At 38.2% G+C, this 22,515-nt stretch overlaps 2 protein-coding genes across 3 annotated transcripts in view; one reads left to right on the forward strand and one right to left on the reverse strand.

Annotated features, from left to right (window-relative positions):
* Positions 1-22,515, forward strand: part of LOC134226449 (hsp90 co-chaperone Cdc37) — a 395,365-nt gene that overhangs the window by 243,493 nt on the left and 129,357 nt on the right. The window lies entirely within an intron of this gene.
* LOC134226445 (FH2 domain-containing protein 1) overlaps positions 1-22,515 on the reverse strand; it is a 293,104-nt gene that overhangs the window by 199,209 nt on the left and 71,380 nt on the right. The gene's annotated exons all lie outside the window — the stretch shown is intronic.

A 22,515-nucleotide genomic window follows, 5' to 3' on the forward strand; every position in this document is an offset into this window, starting at 1 on the left:
TGACCGAATTTTATCAGAATATTTGATTTATAGCCAAACTGCTATCCGCGCCATCGGTTGAAATTAAAAAATTAAAAAAAATTTAAAAAAAGCCTAGTACGCTGCTCTTACGGAATGGGTTTACGGAAAATTTGATCAAATTACCAAGGTAAATTTGACAGGTGATTCAGTACACTGTTAGATGACTTTACCCATTAATGGGTACTGTGTTATTGTTGATATTATTCCCACCGTGAAAAATTCACCCATTTTCTTGAAAAAGTGCCACTACCCATTTTAATGAGTAGTGGCGCTTTTTGAAGAAAATGGGTGAATTTTTCACGGTGGGAATAATATCAACAATAACACAGTACCCATTAATGGGTAAAGTCATCTAACCGTGTATGGGAGAAATGTCACTTTTCCGTAATATTTTTCCATACACGCTTAGTTAAGATAATCTAAAAGTCGGTAAAAAATACCGATAATCGAACTAAAGTGCACATACCTAAAATGTAGGTAATCATCGATTACCTAAAGTTAGGTAATGCTGGTGAACAAGAATGATCGTTAAAAATCACCGATTTCTGGACGTTACTTTTTACCGAAAAATAGGTTAATGTTGTTTGTTTTGGTTTCGTAGAAACGTTAAAAATTACCTATTATTAGGTTTTTATTCGGTGTTTTGTTTTAAGAAAAACAAATTTCATTCAATTATTCATGTTTTTATTTTCTTATCGATCGAATATTTGCAGCACAACAAGAATTTCCCCTAACGGTAGCCTCATACCTTGACAAACTTTTCCGCTGGATTCCGGTTCCTATGTATTTTAAAATGGGTCGTATTTTCGGGTTTACGTTCGAAACACCCCCTATAAAATAAATGGGAATAAAATCCGTAAGAAACATTCCAGAAAAGTGAGGCTTTCCGGAATTTTAGGATAATACATGTTCTACAACTATGGTCAAACAAGATTCATGCCCGCATCCAAAGTATCATTTACAAAGGGCTCTTAAGTGGTCCTCCACGAACATGAATCTTTAACTCTGCTCAAGGACGACCTGCAAGCACTTGGAGAATTCGAATGATGTGTCAGTAAAACAATCTTTAGCGGTGTTCGAGCTTTGTGGGAAAACCAAATGAAAAACGACTTGGCAGGCGTTCCGCGCAACCGAGGATGGAGGCACGTGGCCGTGAACCGAGTATTGTTGATTCAATTTTATCCTCGATTTTATCTGTAGGTGTAAAAATCAATATAAATAAAATAAACAATTAGAAAAACGCAGATTTTAGCAGACCTTATTGGAGATGACTAGGTTAGAGTCCTGGTTCAGTCTGAAAGTTTTTCGGGTGGGACATTGTCATAACTATCCAGAAGATTGACTTTTTGTAATAACTGTGGGAATGCCAATTCAATACTGATTAGCCGCCCCAAAGTTTCAGGCGGAATATTACACATGGAAACCATTTTCAGGAATTCTGTAAATAAAAATAAATTCCTATATTATCCTCGATAATTTGCCTCTAAACAATCAACTACTTACCATCAGCTTTGAATCGCAAAATATTGTCTAAATAATGCAAATAATACAACAGCAGGAAAAATGCAATGGCGATAGCCGGAGATTTTTGAGCAATCAGCAGCAGCAAACATATTTTTAACAAACACAAGAAAAATCTAATTTTAGGTAAAAAATAACGTCCTTGCCTGAAAACTTCAAATACCTAAAAGTCGGTAAAAACTAACGTTAATTATCGTTAATTTTTACCGAATATTTCAAGTAAACATCCAATACCTAATTTTAGGTAAAATAAAAACGTAATTTTAGGTAATCTAATGTAAGCGTGTAAGGAAAAGTGACAGCTCCATTTACATTACACAGCAGGCGTTATGAGTGATACGAAATTGTCTGTACTTTTCAGCTCCGTACTACTCACGGAATCGCAGTAGCCGAATCATTCCGTGACCCTCCAGTGTCCTATCTTTTTTCACAGTAGGGGAGGAGATTCGGTTGTGGGCGCCCTTTTGAATTTTGTCCATAACTTTGGTTCTAGTCGGTATTACAGTGACCGGGATAATAAAAAGCCCACTCGCCGTTTTTCATACAAAATGGTCAACTTTGGAGATCTAGATCTCGATTGCGTGTGAACCAATTTTGCTGAAAATTTGACCAGAGCTCAAATATAACTTGAATTTTACCACACCTGAGTTTCGACCATATTGATTCATAGGGTAAAAAATTATTGCGGTAATACGGTTCAAAAAAAGAGTTAGAACGGCAATGAATAAATAGACTGGAAAATTGAATAAACTAACGATTCGAAGATTAATATTATTATCCGATTTGTGATTCAAACTAGTCAGATACATTGTGGAAGAAAATCAAAAGCAATTGTTAAAATTCAACACAGATAAAAATAACCGCGTAGCAGAAACGACCTGAATAAGGAAGAAGTTTAACGAGAAACTATTAATTTTCAAGCCGTTGCACTTTGATAAGCTAAACATTGCTTTGAGCATTTTGTTTATTAGGGTGGTCCGAAAATCAACATGGGCTATTCAATAGGTCCACCATGAAATCAAAAGCGTGTAGAAAGTTCAACTATGGTGAAAAGTATTTAAAAATATGTGTTTTTGTTTTTTTGTTTTTTAAATTTGTCACTAAAATATAGTTCAAACTCTATTTTGTTGTACGGATAATCTGCACACATACTGTAATGATATTTCTAAACATCCACTAACTCGTTTTTAAACCTATTTTGTCTTATGTTGCCTTCTTGCTTTGGGAAACGCGAAAAAACATCAAAAACAAGACAGTCTCTTACACTTTCTAGAACGAAAAGTAATTGATTAAAGATTTTAGAATGATAACATCGCTTAGAAACCACTTTATAAACTGTGATATTACAATGGTGGTAATGTCTCAATCGCTGGGTGCGATGCCAGTATAGAGGTTCTTCCTCAAGAATAAAAAACAGCAAAACTATTTTTCTCCACGGAGTATTTTAAGTCACCTTCCCCTGTATCGCTGTACTGAGTAGCTATTTATACACACAGGCTATGTTTTTGTCGGCAGCTATTGGCGACGATGACTTCGGATCCGTCGATCAAGTGGACACGCGAATGAGCCCGGTCAACTGAGATGCTATAAGGCTTGACTGGTTCGCTGGCTAGGATTTTGTTTATTGCCCGCGACGGATGACTTCGTGTGTACCAGCCTGATGATCTTCGAACTTCGGCGCCGGAGGAGGCGAGGAAGCGAAAATTGTGAACTTCTAAATATGGAGCCACTTTCCTTGATCTTGGAATTGAACTCGAAAAATGACCGCCAGAGGCATAGAAGTAAATGCACGGCGCACGGGCATATGTTGCCTGGCTGCAATGTTTGTCTGGGGCATAATGATGGCTTGGGGTCTCGTGAAGGGTATGATGGGTTGGTTAAGCTTTAGGTCGCGTGATGGTATTTAAATAATAGTCGACTGCACTTCTTGCTATCGGGTAGAATGAACAGTTGATTGACGTTTGGCACGCAAAAAATTGGTGTTAATTGGATCATCATTAATGAAGCATTTAATCAAACAAATCTATAATAATATTCGTAAACGTTAACGATGCACATATCGTCTCAATATTTTAAGAATTTTTTTCTTTCTATTTTTCAGGTACCTTTGTTCGAATTAGTTGAAGGATCCAACTTCTTCTAGATGGTGGTAAGATATGAACAATACATCAAACTGTTCTCAGGTTTATTGCATTTTTTTATGTTAGCTGTAAATTATAAACAATATTCCCAAGATTTTTTCTCTCGAGTCTAAAATTCAAATGATCATTTTTTTTTACAGCAAAGAGCAACTATGGGCTTAGTTTGTACAAATAATAATTACATCGCCGAAGGTCGCTCCTGCTTTCAAAACGGTCGTAATCTGATACGCATTTAAAAACTTCGCATCGAACGGTGTAGGAAGCATTGAAGGCTGTCAGAACGCATCCATTAGCCAAGTCACCTTAATTACATTTGCAAATGGCATGTGTCAAGCTACTATGAACGAACACTTTCTGAATGTGATAATTTTTCGCTGTTTAGTTTCGCGACGATATACAATTTGTGCGAACGATGCGATGAAATTTACTCGATCACCGATCGTTAAACTGCAGACGATAAACAGAATGTTGGAAAAACGAGTTCTACGGACTCAAATGAGTGATCATTTTCATGCACTTAAAACGCTGCGCTCGGATCGGCTTTAACTGATAACATCTATTTCTTTTAGATCAACCGTTCCTCCTGTCATAAATAAGATGACTTTGTTCGTAACATCAAAATGTTGTTTAAATTTAAACGAGATTTTATGATCTTGAAATAATGTAATCTTTTGTCTCTGCTCCCAGGATTTCTTGACATAAGCTTCTTAGTCAAATCTCCACTCTATAAAATATCATATTTCTGAAAGCTCTACGATTGCTATACTATCGGAAATTGAATCATTCCGATCAGGGATTAGGTTCGAACTCAGAGCAGTCAGGCGGGATCATAAATTTTTATCTCTTGACAATGTTTGTGCAAAATGGCAACACAAGCAGTCTCGTTAGATGCCTACGATTTTCACCTTCCTTTTGGTATTTTTTCACATTGCGGATCTATATTCAATCGATTGCTGCTGTCCACTGTAACTTTTCCCAATAATTGATTCACTTGGTTCTTGAAATCCTCTGATCCTTAAAATGTATCTTCGTTATTGTCCGAGTGGTTGAACAACGATCCCCACCGCTTGGGGAGTTCTTCGACTCTTGAAGTCGACTAATGAGAAACATATTAATAATCTCCGATAAAATCTGTCAACGCCTACACATGGTACCGATCGTCCCCGATCAAAGAAATAGAGCTTGAGAGCAATGTTCTAGTACTAGGAAAAGCAAAGATAAAAATAGCTCCTTACTTAATCGAGGCTTCAGGTAATTTCGATGTCTTTCTAATTTTGCGTCATGATGTCTGATTCTCCAAAGAATTTCCAAAAATTTGGAATAAAAAAGCTTGGTATACGAAACAGCCTGTCATTGAGTTATTTCCCTTCACTCGGGCCGTGCGCTGAACGGTTCAGACCTCGTATTGGAGGCAGTTTGCAACAAGAAGAAGAACGCAAATTTCGCTCAATAAAACTGTTCGGTGCAGAGTAGACGGTGAGTTTCGACGCGGCGGTAGAACTTATGAATAAATTTAAATCGCTAATGAAGATTAGAACGATCCCCCACACTCCGGCGGTGCTGTCAAACCGTTCATTCTTCCAAGAACCGCATTGAACAGGTAGGTAGCTCCATAATTGGTCTGCCCGCTGTGACCCGTCCCGTGTGTGATTCATCGCTTCTGCCGCTCTAATGCATGTACCGAACCGGGTGTAGGATAGAAGTAGTATTGTGACGATTGATCAGTTCGTAAACCGTCATTATAGCTAACGAGGGAACATCCTTCAAATGTATTTTTGGTCAGCGCTACACCGAAAATGGATCGGAAACGATCGATTACAAGATAAAATTTTGATTGCGAGAGGCAAACCTGTAATCAATTTGTGTATAAATTCAGACTGGGAAGTAAATCTAGCGCATTGAATTGATGCTTGTTGAACTTGTAATGCGAAAAGAATAACGATAGTCTAATTTAGTTTAATCGATTGCTCACATCTGCATGTTGACAAATAAGCGCACGTTCTTCAACTAATAGCTTGATCAATGTATAAGTCCGTTTCAAAATACTCAGTGTCTGCGTAAAATTGTATTGCCGTCTCTTTTTTTCTTACAGAAATCTCACTAATTTTTTGTAAAAGGGGGAATAACTCAAATTTTGAGTAGTTCCACTTTTTAATATGGATATAGATTTCCGTGCAGAAAAAGAGAGTCATAAGGAAATAGATTTTTCGCCAGATCAAACCTTTAAAAAATATGGAGAGACTCCCCATAACCACCCATGACAACCGCCTAAAGCTTGTCAATCTTACCGCTGCCAGAGGAATCAATCAATCTGTTGCCTGACTGAGTTGTGAACAAGACACGACTGTAAGGTAGATGTTGGAAAACGTAAGGACATCGTTCCGATTGATTCTCCTGCCGTCGATGAGGGATTGTATTGACCGATTTTTTTTATTTAGGGGAAGTGTATCCTTAGAGCCTAATTTGGGCAACTCTGAAAAATGCATATTTTTCAAAAATATGTCGATCAACTTCAACAGCGAAGAAAGGTAAGGGATATCCGTGCCCACTTAACGTGGATTTTTGAACAAAAACGACGCGCGAGCGCGAAACACGGGTCTTTTAATGCCCATAGAAAATCAAAGCGGTGGACCAAAAGGCCCGTAACGTACATTTATCCGAAATCCACAATGCATGAACAGGATTGGTTAGTTCTGAAAATTTTACTGGGTTTGGCGATAATTAAAGTTTTCGGTAGTTTATCGTAAATTATCAAAAGTATCAATGAAATTGGTAAATTAATGGAATGTTTCCGAGTCGGTTGATATAGAAATCTTCAAAATCCATGGGAAGATAAAGGCGCCATTAACGTTCAAACTCTTCAAAATTGTGTGACGGTCCCAGATTTTAGTTCTTTATTTGACTCCCAGTACCTTCGGGTGAGGCGTTGTCCAATAGCTGGTTTTGTCGGAAACCTCGGATGAGGAGTTTATCAAAGTTTGAGAAGAAAATCGAAAATCAGAAAATCTAAGGCAGCCGGTAGTACGAGAAAACCTAGGCTTGGAGAAAAAAATGCTTAAAGAAAGACGATGTTACTTTGAATGAGGTGACTAGTCTAGTCTGGTCTACACATATACATCGTACCAACTGCTCCTTTTACAGTAAAAGGTGAGGGCTGTTGAATCATTTAAGGTGACACGGGAAGCACTAACAATCATCAAATCGTCATCATTTTCGTCATTGAATGCTAAACTTTTTTTCTACAACAAATATGATTTTGAAAATATATCACCGGTGCTTGCTTACTCGCAATCTACATGCTGATACATTTACAGTTACATCAAACAATTGAAAACCTAAATACGCCACTTCAAAGCTGCGAGGTGATAATGCTAGAAAGAGACGAGAGATAGGAAAAAACACGGTGTTTAGTGCCTCCCCGAGTCACCTTAAAGTGATTTAGGTAAGATGATTGATGTCACCCCTTGGATCCTCAACGTCTTGTGATTATTGCGATCCCCGAATGCGTAGATCCAGATATGGAAAGCCGAGTTTTGAAACTTTGATTTAGTTGTTGTAAAATTAAATTCAAATAATTACCTTAAAAATAAATCATCTAGCTCATTCTCTTGTTACCCCTGCAATGGCCATCATCATCGTCATCAAATACCAGGCATTCTGAAATGGGTCTCTGGAGCTGCAATACAGCTGCTAACAGCCTAACAGCCATAGATTTTGAACCTTTCATGTGTAGGTATTACATGAATGGTAGAATAGGCGCAAAAAAATCAAAAACAATTTTCTGCAGCAAAAAATTTCCTCCCACAAAAAGTACTTTTCAGCAACATTTCCCACCCATTTTTCGAAAAATAATCCACACTGACGTCTCAGCACCATTAGGCAGGTGAGTCCTTCTTGACAATATGGGCTCTCTTTCGGGAAGACTTTTTTTTACACGGATTTAACGTACAGATTTTGGTTTTTCTGCCCTATCCTGCCAAAACTAGTATAGAAAGAACTAAAAAGGTTTTGAATTTTTTTTTGATATCCTGGGTCGTCCAAACTGTTCTGGAGTACATATCCTCGAATGTATCAGAAAATATCTCTAGAAACAAAATGTCCAAAACTGAGAATATGTCCAAAAATATCTATGTGATCATAAGACATGAAATTATCGAGTTTTAAACTAACGTAATCTATTTCAGGGTGTCTAAAACGCCCGGGAGTTCAGAACTTACGATCTACCCGATTAACCAAGCCCTCAACGATGTATCTGTGCACCGCTAAACATTCCAGCAGGTCCATTAAGATTAAGATAAGATTTCACTCATTAGTTTAACAAACTACTGCAGACCTTTTAGGTTTTCAAAACGCCCGGGAGTTCAAGAGATGCGACCTACCCGATTAACCAAGTCCTGAACGATGAATTCATACATTGCTAAACTTCCCAATAGGTCCATTGAGTCGATAGAATTTCACTCATTATGTTTACTAGCTGCTACAAACCTTGTTGGTTTTCCAATACGCCCGGGAGTTAGAAAGACGCGATTTATCTGAACAACCAAGTCCAGATAGATTCTTCTTATTCTTCTTCTTCTTATTGGCATTACATCCCCACACTGGGACAGAGCCGCCTCGCAGCTTAGTGTTCATTAAGCACTTCCACAGTTATTAACTGCGAGGTTTCTAAGCCAGGTTACCATTTTTGCATTCGTATATCATGAGGCTAGCACGATGATACTTCTATGCCCAGGAAAGTCGAGACAATTTCCAATCCGAAAATTGCCTAGACCGGCACCGGGAATCGAACCCAGCCACCCTCAGCATGGTCTTGCTTTGTAGCCGCGCGTCTTACCGCACGGCTAAGGAGGGCCCCAAGTCCAGATAGATGTATACGTGTATCTCAGCAGCTCCATTGTGCCAATAAGATTTTACCCAACACTTTTACAAGTTACTACAGGCCTTTATGATTCTTCAAACCGGGGCCGGGAGCTCAGAACGTGCAATCTACCCGATCTACCAAGTCCTGAACTATGTATCCGTTAAGCGCTAAACATCACAGCAGGTTCATTGAGCCTATACGATTTCATTCATTCATTATTTTCACAAGCTACAATAGGCCCTCCATAATTCGATGCTCTACGACTCAATATTGACTCGTGGAAGCAAATGATGCCAAACTAAAAATATTTTTTTCGGTTACTCTTATGGTTCTTTCGAACAATTTTCCAAGGAACTTCTTTTCCACATAGCGACTCATTGAGGATCGACTGAATTATAGACTGTATGGAATCGACGTTCGAATCTTTGTTTATAAATCTCGGGTACTTATTCAAAAGGACGTATGTGATTTTGTAAACAAAGATTCAAACGTCGATTTGTCCGATCTGATGGCACTCCCACGCAAACCAACACCATTAACAGGTAGCCGAAGCCTCCCCCTATCTGTCTATGGTGATGGTTTGCGTGGGAGGGCAATCAGATCGGACAAATCGACGTCTGAATCTTTGTTTACAAAATCACGTACGTCCTTTTGAATAAGTACCCGAGAAATGCAGATAAGTCGTTTTGAAAATTTGGTATTATCCCGAGCTCGGTGGTCTTGTGGTTACCGCTTCTGCCTCATAAGCAGGAGGTCGTGGATTCAATTCCAGGCTCGTCCATTTCCTACTTTGTATTTCTATCTTAGTTCTTTCTGTGTTTCACGTTCTACCAAAAAGTTACCTACTGTAACCTTCCACACAATCCCAAAACCTCCCGTGGCACCTATGAGAGGTCGTAGAGTTCTCTGCATCTTTCTTAAGTAGGTGTCCAATTAACCATCCTTCCCCTTCCTCAGCATTCGCAAGGACGTGGCCAGGACAGATCTCGACTATTGGATAGTGCATGGCTTCCATCTAAGAGATAAGTGATTAGTCCTAAATCATTATCTGTTGTAACGGATGAAAGTGATGCTATCTCTCGTACAATAGTCTTGACTTGTACCACCTACGAATTTGTGCGAATTGCTCAATGCTAATGCTAATAAGTCGTTTTGAAAATTTGATATTGAAATGGTGTATGATATGATATTCCAGTATGTCCATTGAGTTGATATGACTTCAATTATTAATCAAACAAGCTACTACCAACCTTTCAGAATCTCCACAACGTCCTAGAAAACCGTAACGATTGAACTACTTGATCATTCAAGTTCGTGAACGCAGTGATTCTAAGCCCCGATAAAAGAACAAATCGCAGGTTAACCGCATTGTCATTGTGCATCTTGAACACCTTGGACATTGGATGTCATGTTCATGGATAGGATTATATACCGTAAATACCGATTAAGAGTCTTGATTGATCGAAAGTCTTGATTGATCGGTAGATACTATGGACTAAACTCAATAATATTTTGGAGTACCATGAGCATCTCTTATCCAAGAAAAATGGGATTTGCATTATGCGTATATGCCTATTGAGCCGGATTGGGTGTATACCGGGGATTACTCCATAACGTTTTGGAGTACTTTGAGCATCTCGTATTCCTGAAAATTAATCACAGGCATAACGGCCAGGATGGCTCAACTTGTCTGAGTTTCAGAACAATCAAACAATGTGATTCAAGATTCAATTATGTCAGATTCATTTGCAAGTTCTCAGGAGCGAAATCTTGCCACGGTTTTGGATATCTGGGTCTTCAGGGTATAGTCAAACTTGACAAACTTTTTCTGCAAAGTCAACATCCTGGTGAATGACCCATACGTCCTGAAAGAGTTGAGATGCGTTGTTTGATTTATTTTGCACCTCCTAAATCAAGCAAATTTTTCTCAATCTAGGCCAGATTTTGAGAGTCAATGGAAGAGGGTCAAGGGGCTCCCCCGTAAATTGTCGGTTATGTGGCCTTCTTCCGACTAGATTCGGCCATATCTCTATATATATAAAATTTCCTTTGAGACAATGTAACTCACGATCACAAACGGATGGACTTGGACCGATTTGCAAGATTTTCGTCACTAATCGATTCGTCTTACGATCAGCTTTGTTCATATATAGAGTAACGGTACGAATAGTAGAGGTATTAGTAGATCCACAAAAGAAAATATTTAATAAAAAATCGGTAATTAAGCAAGCTTTAATATCTTCAAGCCAATGTTTTAATTAATTTAAGCCAATAGACAAACTAATAAATATACTAACAAAAATGCGATTAAAACATTAATAAAACTGATATTGGTTCCCATAGTGGTGCTATCCATTGGTTTCTTATGAGACTCGTCATTATTAGTATAGTTATTCCACTATAGGTACTGGGAAGTCAATTTTATTAAGGAAAATAATTGTTTTCGATAGTTTTTCAAACGAAATTGCATGATTAGTAGAAATCTAAAACCAAATACAAAGAAAGTGGACAAAACCCATCAAACAAGTGTTAGATGTTATGATATTAGTGTAAAAGGAGTCATCAATTCACTATGGGGCGGCTCCATACAAAGTGGTGGACAATAATTTTTTTTTGGGTATTCTGCATTTTTTATAGTATTCTAGTAAGATTTACATAAGATTAATCATATGTATGTATTTCCATCACATCCGGAAGATGTAACTAGAATTTAACCCAGTACCCGGGCAAAGATGAATAACTAATTGATAACAAATTTTATTATTCGGTTATCAAACATTTTGATAACTGAGCTTGTTATCATTTTGGCTGAATTAACAGCCAACATAACAAAAACGATACCAGAATTTTGTTCCAGAAACAACTAAATGAAATCAAATTAAGTTATCACTGATACCAAGTTGATTAGACATTTTGTTATATATGTTATTTACTCAAATAACTAATTTAGTTATCATTTAGTTATCAGCCGTCACTGTTTTGTCGACCAAAATAGGTAAATCTTCTTTGCCGACTTCGTTGCGCATTGTAAAAAATGTTGGCATTCACTGGGATTCGAACTCGAATCGAGTGATTGTACGGCGTCATCTCTAGGCACTCATCCAATTACGCTTTCTTGAGGAGTAGAAGAGAAGAGCACTACGCTTTCTACAATCTTGCATTTACTGAAGACTATTTATTGTCAAGTCTTGATGCCATGACCATTTTATGTAAATCACAGTCGGCTGGACAGAGAGCAAGTCAGAATAACTTATTAATAAAAAAAAAAAAAAATTATCCAGTTATATTGATAACTAGAATTGTTATCATTTTGGTCGAATGAACAGTCAACATAACAAAAAAAATAACCGAATTTAATTTAAAATAGCGAATCGGCAATCAATTGGGATAAATACAGTTCATCTTCCTTTTATTTAAGACTTTTTTTTCAGTTGCAGCTTATTACATAAATATATAAATACTAGGCAATCGTTCCCGACCTTGCTCAAGTTAGTTTTTCTCATTAATTGTCAATGCTAGCAGCGCCACATTGTAAATCGATTTCGGTGCTAGGTTTTATTCAAACAAAACCACAGCCTTGTATTTCGCAGTGAAACGTTCCATGTTTTCATATGCACATATAAACACTGCTGATCCCAGGAAGAATTAATCCATGAAAAAATCTTGCTTTTTAGAGAATCCTCTCGCTAGTAAAATCGAGACAATAGAAACCTAAACTCATTCTTATACTCTCCGAGAGTCGATGTTCTAAGACTCGATATCGACTCATGGAAGCAAATATTTTCATTCTAAAAATTGTTTTAGGGTTACTTAGATGACAGTACTCCTACCACATGATTTTCTATTACATCTCGATATGTCCATGAGTAGACCGTCTCTTAACTATCGCCGCATGAAAGTTTGACTGTAGATAACGATTTCCCCCGGGTTTGTATTTGGCGTTCATTTCTTTGTTCAAACTGGTCGTAGTTGAGCATATTGCAGGGTCGCACTCCAGATCGACTTCAGTGTGAGCATTAGAGTGATTCAAATTTTGACTTTTTCGCTCCCCTGTGCTTAAACGATTGTTTTTGCTATTTTATTAGTCCTCCCAAATTTTTAGCTGATTTGGATGTAATTTGGTTGTGCACGTGCCGTTTGAAGGTTATATGAAAAATTCTATGAGAATTGCCACTTATGTAAAGGATCGTTTCGTGAAGCAGCGAATCTATTTGAATATATTTAACGCATCGCCATCATAGACTAGATCCTAAGCTGAAAGCCAGTTGTTGTTGCGAAGCAATCTAACTTTTGTGAGCAAAATTATAAATAAAACAGAAATGCTCATTATCGAGCATTTCGCGCGCGGTAATGGCTGCCATTTTTTGACACTTTTCTAGGCAGCCAAGTGTCAAAAAACGGCAGCCATTACCGTGCGCGAAAAGCTGGATTGATATTGATGTTATTCTTTTACGTGTTAAATTAAATTTCCCACTATTCAGTATTTCCATAATAACTTTAGTTGCCAGGATCAATTCGTTTAGCAACAACGACGATATTTCCCCTTGTTAAATTTCCTATGTTTCTAACGTATTCATACATTTTTAGAGCTTAATGGGCAATGATGTGGAACGGTTTTTCACAAAAGTTACTGTTTTCATAGTAATTTTCATACAAGCTTCAAACTGCTTGTGCTCAGTCAAATTACATCCAAATTAGCTAAAAATTTAGGACGATTATCAATATGGCAAATGCCATCGTTTAAGCGTAGGGGAGCAAAATTTGAATCACTCTAGTGAGCATGATTGTTTTCTCCACATTGATCGTTGCATTTTCTTGATTATCCGACATTCCAAGTTAAATTTTCCGCTTTCCCATATATATGAACACTCCGGATCCCAAGACGAATTATATTGCCTCAAAGCAAATGCAAACTCATTTTTATATATAGACGTTGTCCTGCAAAGTAGGCGGCTAGTGAAGAGTATTCACCATTCCTGAATGAGCACATGCCCTTGGATCATATGTTCCGGGAGTTGCAAGGCCATGTTAAGTACTAATTCAACTACAACGTATGGTTCTCAGATACATACATATTTCATTATTCAACAACACCTGAAATGAAAGTAAAGATAATAAGCACAGTATAAAACAAATAAGAAAACTAACTCTTGCGCAAATGCCTTTGTTGACAGAGAAATGAACACAATAGATATCATTGCAACGGGGAAATCATCGTCTGCTTAGACGAAAATTTCAGTTCAATGTTTGGAAACAGTTCTCGTCATACTTTTCATAGCATCCGCCATTATTGTGAGAATGGAAAGCTGGATAAATATTAATCCTAATCTGAAAGATTCGCAGTTTTTTTTTGGTAGAGTTTTACCTCGTATTAAACATATTGGGATGACCATTCACCATAAAATATGTCCCTAGGGAAGTTGTTCCCACAAGTTAGTTTGTTTCAAAGAATAGAATGCTTAGCACGATGTCTGAACGACCCGAAATGTGAAAGAAAATGGCAAATTTGTATTGATAATTAAAATTGTTATTATTCAGTTATCAGTTAATTACATGATTGATAACTAAATATCAAAATGATAATAAGGATAACTTAGTGTGTTACCAGTTTGATATCATTTCAGTTATCTGGCTTTGCTCGGGTAATGAGCTACGTACTCTTGAAGAATAAACTTGAACGATTGTTGATTGTTTTTAATTTTTGAGCCAGTTCAAATGCAAATCAAAACTAGAATAAGGTTGCTGTGCATAATATCAAATAGGGGAGGTACAGGTGGAAGCCCAGCCTCCTACCCCTTGAACCCCCCAACTAACCAAGATCTGACTTCATTTTTTAAATATGTTGTATTTATAATAGTATTGTTTTATCAATAAGGTATTTTAGTGAAGAAATATCTCTCTTCCAAACCTTACCCCCTCCCCCCACACAAACTTATCTGCACTGCTCCCCCCATACTGGAGATATTTTTTCCGTACAAATAAATCATTCAAATTAGTCGAAAGGATTATTTTTTAACATGTTTCCATTATTTTTACTGAACACATATCAAAATCTTTAACTAAGTCCATTTTTCATACTGCAGGGATTACTATAGGGAAACTGTTCTGATCTCCATCTCACTGAACATATAGTTATCTCATCGCGAAACAAAGAAATACGGCACCAATTTCATCGCTTCCAGATCAAATACCTTTTCATTGCTTTGTTTTTGATGGGATGAACATCGGAGCCATGAGATGAAATCAAGGAGCAGTTGCCCTACTACAAAATTAAAAATAATCGTTATTGAAAAATTGACATAATACATTTTTGTTATTAACTTTCTCTTAAAACTTAACCAAATTTACGTGCAATTAATGTAAAATGGCACCTGGACAGAGATAGCTTTTTAGTCCAGTTTTTTTTTTTCACTTAGCGTTTATTTGAAGGCTCAAGCGCTCGAAGGCATAACGGAGCCGAAAGTCAATTGAAATTTTATTACAATTTCATCTTTTGCTTCTTATGTTCTTATGTTAGTTTTGGGGAGCCGAAAAACTCGCGGCTTGGTCGAGGTTAAGGAGTACATACAAAAAAAAAAATTGGATGGGATTGGGGCTTGGGATTATATTGGTGTCCGTAGGTAGCGTTGATGCAGTCTTCCCATGATGATTGGTGTGGTTCAGAACAGGGACAAACTGCAATTATACAAGCAAAACGTTTCTACCGAGCGGAGTGGGAGAATACAAGGTGGACATGGCCCTACGAATGGGGGGAGAGGGAATCAAACAATGACGTTGATGCGCTTCAAAAAATTGTGAACAAGGGCCATGTAGTCAATATCAAGCTTTCCCAACACATCTCTAATGTCCTCATTTTCTGGTTTCCCTCGGGCCCGGAGGGATGCATATAAATCGGACCTGGCAATACCGTATTCGGGGCAGTTCCAGACAACGTGATTGATGTCCTGATAGCCTGCCCCACAACCGCATCGATTGCTGTCTGCGAGTCCTACTCGATAGGAATGCGCGTTTAGTGAGTAGTGGTTGGACATTAGACGACACATTACCTTAATAAAGTCTCGGCTAAGGTCCAACCCCTTGAACCAAGGTCTTTTCGAGACCTGCGGGAGAATGGAATGTAACCACCTACCCAAATCTCCTTCATCCCATTTTCGTTGCCAACTGAGCAAGGCTTGTTGACGAGAAATTGAAAAAATTCGTTAAAGGTGATTTGACGCTCGTATATATCACCTTCCATAGCGCCCACCTTGGCAAGTGAGTCCGCTCTCTCATTACCCGGGATCGAGCAATGTGAAGGGACCCATACCAAAGTGATAGTATAAAAGCGATTCGATAGAGCACTCAATATGGATCGTATTTCGCTCAGGAAATATGGTGAGTGCTGTACCGGCCTCATTGAACGTATAGCCTCTATTGAGCTGAGACTATCCGTAAAAATGAAGTATTGATCAGAGGGAAGAGAGGCAATTCGCTCCAATGCGTAGTGTATAGCTGCTAATTCTGCAACATATACGGAACAAGGATTTTGAAGTTTTCGAGCGGCGCTATGCAATTCGTTGAAGACACCAAATCCAGTGGATTCATTTATTTTTGACCCGTCGGTGAAAAACTTTTTGACGCAACTGACATGGCTGTATTTACTTGTGAAAATTCGTGGTATACACTCCATTCGGAGAGGATCTGGAATTCCATGGATCTCTTCTCTCATGGTCAGATCAAAAGCTACAGAAGAACTGGAGGAGTCTAAGAAGCAACCATGATGGGGAACATTCGAAGAAGGGCCAATCTCCAGGCTCATGTACCAGTAGTACAGTGTCATAAATTTTGATTGGAAGTTTCGTTCGATTAGCTTCTCAAAATTCTCAATTACCAATGGATTTAAAACCTCACACCGAATGAGGAATCTGAGCGATATTTCCGCGATGCGATCTGATAAAGGAAGTACTCCCGCGAGTACCTCTAAACTCATTGTATGAGTCGAGTTCATACAGCCTAGCGCGATGCGGAGGCAACGATATTGAATGCGTTCGAGCTTCAATATATGAGTTTTCGCGGCGGCTTGAAAACAAAAACTACCGTATTCGATAACCGACAAGATCGTTGTACGATATAGCTTTATCAGATCTTCCGGGTGGGCTCCCCACCACGTACCGGTAACTGTCCGCATGAAGTTGATTCTTTGTTGGCATTTCTGATACAGATGTCTAATGTGCATTCCCCAGGTGCCTTTCGAGTCGAACCAGACCCCTAAGTATTTATGTGAAATGCCTTGAGAGATTATCTTACCCCTAAGATGAAGCTTTTTAGTCCAGTTGGGTAGATACAATTTCTATATGGAATGAAAATTTTTGGGCCCGTTTTTTCCCTATTTTAACAAAAATAATAATTAAGTGTGTAACATTTTTAAGACTAAATGTGACATTCAGTAGATTCACCTTCCAAACGTACGTTTTGCCTTTCTCGTACGCAGTTGTACCAAAAAGCTATAGGATTACTCCTTGAACTTTTAATAGAACTTTACTTTACTTAAACTTTTGGTAGAAGGCCCGGAGACCCATAGTGTTATATACCGATCGATTCAAGTCGACAAACCGAGATGATGTCTGTATGTGTGTATTTGTACAAATTTTGTAGACACACTTTTTGGAACTTAGTATTACCCGATTTACTCGCAACAAGTTGCATTCGACGGGGAATGCGGTTCCATTATTTGCTATAGAAAATAGCCCTGATCCGATATTGCATTTCGGAATTATTGAACAATCATCGTTTTTCTCAAGGCAATTTCTTTGAAAAAACAAAGACAAAATCGAGAAAAAAAATTTCAAGTTTGGTCGTTATGCATAGTAATTAATACAAAAACATACAAAAACTAAAGTACTTTTTCGACCTTTCTCATGTATTTTTTTCAATACATTTTACGATGCACAAGAAAGGCATCATCGCCGCTAAGTGGATTAAACTGGGGTTTTTTGTAGTGCTCGATAATCGTAATTAACAAAGAAACTAATTAAATAAATAAAAAAAAACCGTTTTTCACATTTTGTGCCGAAATGATACTCATCCGCAGCTATCCGCAGCTGGATTCCCGTTCCGCAGATAGTATGGACCCCAAACTAAACTGTGGTGGTGGTCTTTTGAGACTGCTCGGCCCTGCTCGTTAGATATAGTCCAACTTAGGCAAAAATATTTATATTTTTTCAATAATTACCCAATTTTTGACAATTTTTATTACTCGTGTACGCTCAACAGCATACTAATTTTATAGTTTATTCAATTATCTTTCCTACGGTGTGTCAAATTCAAAAATTGGACCGTTATTCGCTGAGAAAATAGCATTTGCTTGAAATGCATTTTTTCTTCAATTTTCACAATTTTCCTAAGTTTGATGTCTGTGGCGCAATGAGGTTTCATCACAAAGGGCTGAAATTTTGAGAATCTAGGTTTGAACTATCCGTCTATTAAATGGTATACAAGGCGGTCGCCGACAGCAGCATTCAGCACAAAATAAATCATCGAGTGGCCGTCGCCGACAGCAGCACCGCTCAAGTGAAATTTGTACCCAATCTTCGGATCATCGTTTGGTTGCTGTTAGTCGAAATGTGCAATGTGAGAAGAAAATCGATTCTTTCCAGGTCCAGGTCCAGTCAAGAGAAAATTTTAAATAAAAAAAAATTAATTAAAAAAAAAAATTTAAAAGAGAAATTGATTTTTTTTAAGTTTTGATTTTGTTTCTGTTTATGATTGGAAAGGAAAGTTATTGAAAACGAATCGATTTTTTTTTCAGAACCATCATTTTACACTAAAGAAAGTTAAGCCAAGACGAATTTTCTCCAAAGTGCAAATCATAATCGCAAACGCTCGGAGGAAGCACTGGAAGAATTTATTCGAATGGATGGCGTCTATCGTGTTTCAGCGAAGTGACTGACGTTGGATTCTCCGTTCATACTACCCCATCTCGTTCATCTGTTCAACAGTATAATCGACGCAGAATCATTCCCATCATGCTGGAAAAAAGCAATCGTAACTCCTATTCCGAAACTAGCAAATCCAATCGAACCAAAAGACTATCGACCAATCAGCGTGCTCTCCGCAATATCTAAACTGCTAGAGAAGATCCTTCTATCGCAAATCTCTAGCTATCTTGAATCATCCAATCCAACTCTCCTCGCTAAACATCAGTCAGCATACAGGAAGAAACATACACGGTAAAAAATCAACACGCTCAATTTAACTGTCCCATCTATTGAATGATCAACTTTTAAATCACTATTATTAAAAATGATATTCCTTTGATTTGGAAGTGGTGTCACACCTTTCACAAGTGTGTTGAATGCAGACAATTCCACAACATCAACACTGTTGATCAAAGTGCTACTCACTAGATGTTGAAATGATTAGCACTTCGATCAGCACCAATAATGTCTCCACTAAAATTGAAAGTGCTATGCTATTGAATTCACAGGTTCAAGGCTATTGATTTAAGAGTGGAGCGATATTGGTGTTGTTCTAAAAATAGATGACAGTTCTTTCATCTGTTCTGCTTATTCCACAAGGTATTTCGAAGTGTGAGATGGAGTCATGGTAAGACGAAGGACTTTCAAGCAAAGGTATGTTATTCAAATCTGAGCTGAGGTAATTCTATTTTTTTATTTTGTTGTTTTATATTCAAAACATTGTGCACGTCAAATGGAAGTGGTGGTCTTTGAATGCGACGAGCTCAACTATTGATATTGATTTGATTCCAAAGTAGTGCGTATTCAAATGCAGAACAGTTCGCATGGACGTGTATATTTTTTACCGTGTAGTACGACCACTGTTTTAACCAAAGTAGTGCATGACATCTATACGACGGCTTCGATAAAATCTTTTGCACTGTCATGGTGTTGATTGATTTTTCTGCAGCTTTCAACAGCGTTAATCATAGTAAACTGAAAGTCAAACTCGAACGTGAATTCGGTTTATCCATATCAGCTTGCAACCTTCTTGGATCTTTCCTCAACAACAGGAGCCAGGTGGTCAAAATAAGAAGCACCCTGTCTGCTGAACACGAACTCACCGATGGCACCCCGCAAGGGTCCTGTCTCAGTGCACTACTTTTCTCGCTTTATATAAACAGTCTGCCGAATGTTCTTCAGTGCGAATATCACCTTTATGCCGACGATCTCCAGATCTATGTCACAGGTCCAGTTGACCAACTAGATTATCTGATTGCAAAGATCAACACCGATCTTAAGGCAATCGAACGCTGGGCAACTACTAACACTCTTGCCCCAAATCCCAAGAAGACGCAAGCGATCATCTTTACCCGTGGAGGCCCAAGAAACACTCAATACAAAATCACCTTTTGTAATGAAGTAATAGTAGCAGTAGAAAGTGTTAAGAATCTCGACCTTCACATGGACAGACATCTGACATGGAGTTACCAAGTGAACGATGTGATAGGGAGAGTTTATGGGACATTACGAACGCTCCGGAGATTTTCTTTAGTTCTATCACTTGCAACTCGTCAAAAGCTTGCGCAGGCTGTAGTGGCACCGTTCTTCACATACGGCGATGTAATATATTTCCCCGGATTGAGCGCAACATTGAAAAACCGACTTCACCGATGCTTCAAAACGGTCATCCGTTTCGTGCACCGGTTACGATCCAGAGATACTACTGTAGCCGTAAGAAACAGTATCTTTGGTTGTGATCTTCCTGAATACTACCACCACCGAATCTGCTGCTACATTTACAAGGGATACTATCATAGCTTTCCGGAGTACTTCATGCAACATTTGCAGCAAGGCCAAATGCAACGCAGCCGCTCATTTATCGTGCCTCCCCATTCATCACAACTGAGGCGAAGTGTATTGATACATGGCATCTGCCTCTGGAATAACCTTCCTCTCGAAACGCGACTAAAACCAACCTTAAATACGTTTAAAAAATCCTTTCTAATTGTTTAGAATGTATTTAGTATGTATGTATTATGTATTTAGTATGTATTTCTGTATCCACTATATTTACTTTAGTTTAAATTTTCATAGTTCAACATGGTTGCTTCCTTGACCTAAGCATTTGATGTAAAAGGTTCACGTGATTATTCTCAATAAACTAAACTAAACTAAACAACGTGAATTTGTCTGAATTTGGATTCTGTTAATTGCATTGGAAAAAGTAATTGGTCCTTTAAGGACCATCATGTTGAAAATAATCAACCGTCTAAGACGAGTTTAGTACTCTCCATTTAATTCCACTACGTTTAGTTATCTTTGCAGTCGAGTCAAGTACGAGACACTGAAGACGACCTCACAGTTGCGGTCGAAATACGTATTTGCAAAGATAACAAAACGTAGTGGAATTAAATGGAGAGAACTAAACTCGTTTTAGACGGTTGAATACATTCCACTAGAAAGAGGTTAAAATATTTTTCTACAAAAACGAAATTCCTTAAAAGTGAAAATTATAATCACTTGGCTTAATGTTCTTTCCTTGTTGAGATTCTTGTTATACTTTTTCGCAGATTTTCCCTCACTTATATTCATTGAAAGAGGCTCTGGCACGGGAAATCAATAATCTCACCCTATTGCTCTTTTTGCATTTGTCTTTTGACCTTTGTTTCTTAAAATTATTTTTTCTTGTCTTCTTAGAGTAACTTTTGGTATTTTCAATTGTTCATAATTGGAAAGGTTTTTGAGTCAGTAATAAGATCCTTAATGCATGTTTAAATTGAATTAAAATAAAATTTCAAGATCCTACATTTTTGACGTAGGACTTACGTCTCTCTTAACTATCCAGCTTTCCACGCTCGGCAATGGCGGCTTGTCGCTGTGTAAAAATCAATCGGTCACTGTACTGTTTGACACTAGCTGGAGGAAAACTCACTGGCGAAAAGGCCTTTTTTCCCTTCCCCTCATCCAGGAACGCCAGTGAGCTTTCCTCCAGCTAGTGTCAAACAGTACAGTGACCGAATGATTTTTACACAGCGGCAAGCCGCCATTACCGAGCGTGGAAAGCTGGATACCGGGTGTCATTTCAAAATATTCAAATCGACCGCGTTACGCTGTGTTGAAAGATTTTGAACGTTAATAGCGTTCGTCTCAGTGGACGAATTTCTGCGGTAAGCCCCTCAATCGACAGATTTCAAGTATGCCTTCCATGTCCATGCTTGATAAGACCCGAAAAAGTTGTTTCAATAGGCATGAAACTGTTTTCAATGAAAAACATTGAGATCAAGGGAACCTATAAATATGGGTACCGCATAATTCTTGCATCATTCCATTACCACGTTCTGATTGGTGCAGACACCAGCTAATGAGCAGCCGCTGGGTCTGCCGAAAAGCCATAAAATAGCGCAACGCGTTTTTTTCTTTCATTCTGACCGGGACAAGCGAAGCAACCGCATCATCGATTGAACAGCACTCACACGTTTTAGCAGGGAATGAAGTCGGCACCGACCGCTTTTTCGGCTCGACACCATCGAAGCGACCATCATCAGCCGAAACCTAGCCAGTACATCAGCAGTCCACCCTACAGACCCGACAAAGCAGCAATGCTGAGCAGATACCGGCAGCCGCAGCAGAGTCGAGCCGAGACCGGCCGGCATCGGTGCTGAGCTGAGACAGGCTGAAGAAAAGCCACATGATGCAGCATGTATGTCCAAAAAACAAACGGTTCTTCAAAGAGCCAATAATAGAGATCAGGGAATCAATTTTTCTTCGATGCGCAAGCGAAACAAGCGACAAAAGAGTACCAACGACAAAGCTTTGTTTTTGTCGGAGATAATAATGACAAAGATGCGAAAATTTTTGTCAGCAACAAATAAAAGACAATTTTATTGCTAACTTTTCATTCCGTTATTTTGCATTATCTCCACAGCTAATTTCGTTTTTTGCCATCATAGTTGCTGCTTTTATGGAAATATTCGAGAATCTAATTATGATTACAAAATTAGCATCGTATTTTCGGAAATATCAGAGCATGCAA

The sequence above is a fragment of the Armigeres subalbatus genome, chromosome 3 (assembly GCF_024139115.2).
Source record: "Armigeres subalbatus isolate Guangzhou_Male chromosome 3, GZ_Asu_2, whole genome shotgun sequence".
Lineage (NCBI taxonomy): Eukaryota > Metazoa > Arthropoda > Insecta > Diptera > Culicidae > Armigeres > Armigeres subalbatus.